General features: G+C 46.1%; 1 protein-coding gene across 1 annotated transcript in view; it reads left to right on the plus strand.

The window, feature by feature from the left end:
* Positions 1-1,615: 1,615 nt before the first annotated feature.
* The window catches only part of LOC121307974, a 12,579-nt gene continuing 11,363 nt past the window's right edge, over positions 1,616-2,831 (plus strand). Inside the window, exon 1 of the mRNA XM_041240294.1 lies at positions 1,616-2,831. This exon is cut by the window's right edge and continues 1,068 nt beyond it. The gene's annotated coding sequence lies outside the window, so the exon portion shown is untranslated.

Genomic DNA, 2,831 nt, shown 5'->3' on the forward strand with positions numbered 1-2,831 from the left:
TCCCATCCTGCAGACCCATTGAATCCCATCCTGCAGACCCATTGAATCCCATCCTGCAGACCCATTGAATCCCATCCTGCAGACCCATTGAATCCCATCCTGCAGACCCATTGAATCCCATCCTGCAGACCCATTGAATCCCATCCTGCAGACCCATTGAATCCCATCCTGCAGACCCATTGAATCCCATCCTGCAGACCCATTGAATCCCATCCTGCAGACCCATTGAATCCCATCCCTGTCCTGCAGACCCATTGAATCCCATCCTGCAGACCCATTGAATCCCATCCTGCAGACCCATTGAATCCCCATCCTGCAGACCCATTGAATCCCTATCCTGCAGACCCATTGAATCCCATCCTGCAGACCCATTGAATCCCTATCCTGCAGACCCATTGAATCCCTATCCTGCAGACCCATTGAATCCCATCCTGCAGACCCATTGAATCCCATCCTGCAGACCCATTGAATCCCTGTCCTGCAGACCCATTGAATCCCATCCTGCAGACCCATTGAATCCCATCCTGCAGACCCATTGAATCCCTGTCCTGCAGACCCATTGAATCCCATCCTGCAGACCCATTGAATCCCATCCTGCAGACCCATTGAATCCCATCCTGCAGACCCATTGAATCCCATCCTGCAGACCCATTGAATCCCATCCTGCAGACCCATTGAATCCCATCCTGCAGACCCATTGAATCCCCATCCTGCAGACCCATTGAATCCCATCCTGCAGACCCATTGAATCCCATCCTGCAGACCCATTGAATCCCCATCCTGCAGACCCATTGAATCCCATCCTGCAGACCCATTGAATCCCATCCTGCAGACCCATTGAATCCCATCCTGCAGACCCACTGAATCCCCATCCTGCAGACCCACTGAATCCCCATCCTGCAGACCCATTGAATCCCATCCTGCAGACCCATTGAATCCCATCCTGCAGACCCACTGAATCCCCATCCTGCAGACCCACTGAATCCCATCCTGCAGACCCATTGAATCCCCATCCTGCAGACCCATTGAATCCCATCCTGCAGACCCACTGAATCCCCATCCTGCAGACCCATTGAATCCCCATCCTGCAGACCCATTGAATCCCATCCTGCAGACCCATTGAATCCCATCCTGCAGACCCATTGAATCCCATCCTGCAGACCCATTGAATCCCATCCTGCAGACCCATTGAATCCCATCCTGCAGACCCATTGAATCCCATCCTGCAGACCCATTGAATCCCATCCTGCAGACCCATTGAATCCCATCCTGCAGACCCATTGAATCCCATCCTGCAGACCCATTGAATCCCATCCTGCAGACCCATTGAATCCCATCCTGCAGACCCATTGAATCCCATCCTGCAGACCCATTGAATCCCATCCTGCAGACCCATTGAATCCCATCCTGCAGACCCATTGAATCCCATCCTGCATCCTGCAGACCCATTGAATCCCTGTCCTGCAGACCCATTGAATCCCATCCTGCAGACCCATTGAATCCCATCCTGCAGACCCATTGAATCCCTGTCCTGCAGACCCATTGAATCCCATCCTGCAGACCCATTGAATCCCATCCTGCAGACCCACTGAATCCCTATCCTGCAGACCCATTTAATCCCTATCCTGCAGACCCATTGAATCCCATCCTGCAGACCCATTGAATCCCTATCCTGCAGACCCATTATCCTTCGATCATCACAACTTGTTTCATTTCACAGTGCCACCATGAACAAGATAACCCTCTATTATGCCTGTGGATTTTGTGGTTTTTGTTTTGGTTTTGTGTTTCCGCTTTGTCTAGATCTTCGAATACCATTTTCAATATCAGATGATGTATATGTCAAATATAGATACCATATTTTCTTTCATAGCTATGACTTGAAGGCACTGGATGTGTAAAAAAAGAAAAAAAACAGGCTGGCCCGTTTGGTAATGGGACACATGTAACAGGGAGGAGGCTAGGATTACTAATATTGTACTACTATCTTCCATAACCAACACCTGGATTGCCTAAGCTTTTGACTTGAACAATAATATTGTAAATGGCATAGGCTGGTTATAGCTAACACAGTCATTGAAAAAAGAACTCTACATACATTGTAGTGTACTTTAACGATATGTTTTAGGATATGACATCTGTGAGAAAGAAAATTACAATTTTTTTCTTTACAACTCATAGGATCCGGGTCTATCCATCTTTCACTAGACTTTTCCCATTACCAAGTCCATATACCGACACGAATGTTAGATATGAGGCGACTTTTAATTGGATAATTTATTACACATAATGATTTATTCAAATTCATTGGTTCTCATTTCATTTTCAGTTATCTGATTGGCCAAATTAGTACGTGTAAAACTTAGAATTACAACACGTACTAAAGTCAGGTGAGAACGTGTCCTAAATATTGGAAACGTCAATAAAAGCATTTTTGACGTGGACGACTTTCCATAGGCATGCAGCTACCGACACCAACAATAAGACCCTAAACCCTAATCTGCAAGCATTTACGGGAGCTGCTGTAACTCAAGCTCAGTATACATTAGGTCTAAAAACAAAAATCCTACCCATCTTCCTTAATTATCAGATAAAGGTGTGGTGTTGTTTTATGGTTCGTGTTAAACAGTGTTACACTGTGTATTGCGCTTGCCCGGGGCATTCCCTGAGTATCACCGTGATGTGTTATTATTTATACTGCATTGGGCTGCTCGTTTACTCAACAGGGTGTGAGTTTGAATTATCCAATGTTTCAAAAGAAAATTACTTCCAAATAAACCGAAAATGTGTTACAGTACATATACAGGGTGATTAGAAAGTAATCTCACCAC

This window comes from Polyodon spathula, chromosome 1, assembly GCF_017654505.1.
Source record: "Polyodon spathula isolate WHYD16114869_AA chromosome 1, ASM1765450v1, whole genome shotgun sequence".
Classification (NCBI taxonomy): domain Eukaryota; kingdom Metazoa; phylum Chordata; class Actinopteri; order Acipenseriformes; family Polyodontidae; genus Polyodon; species Polyodon spathula.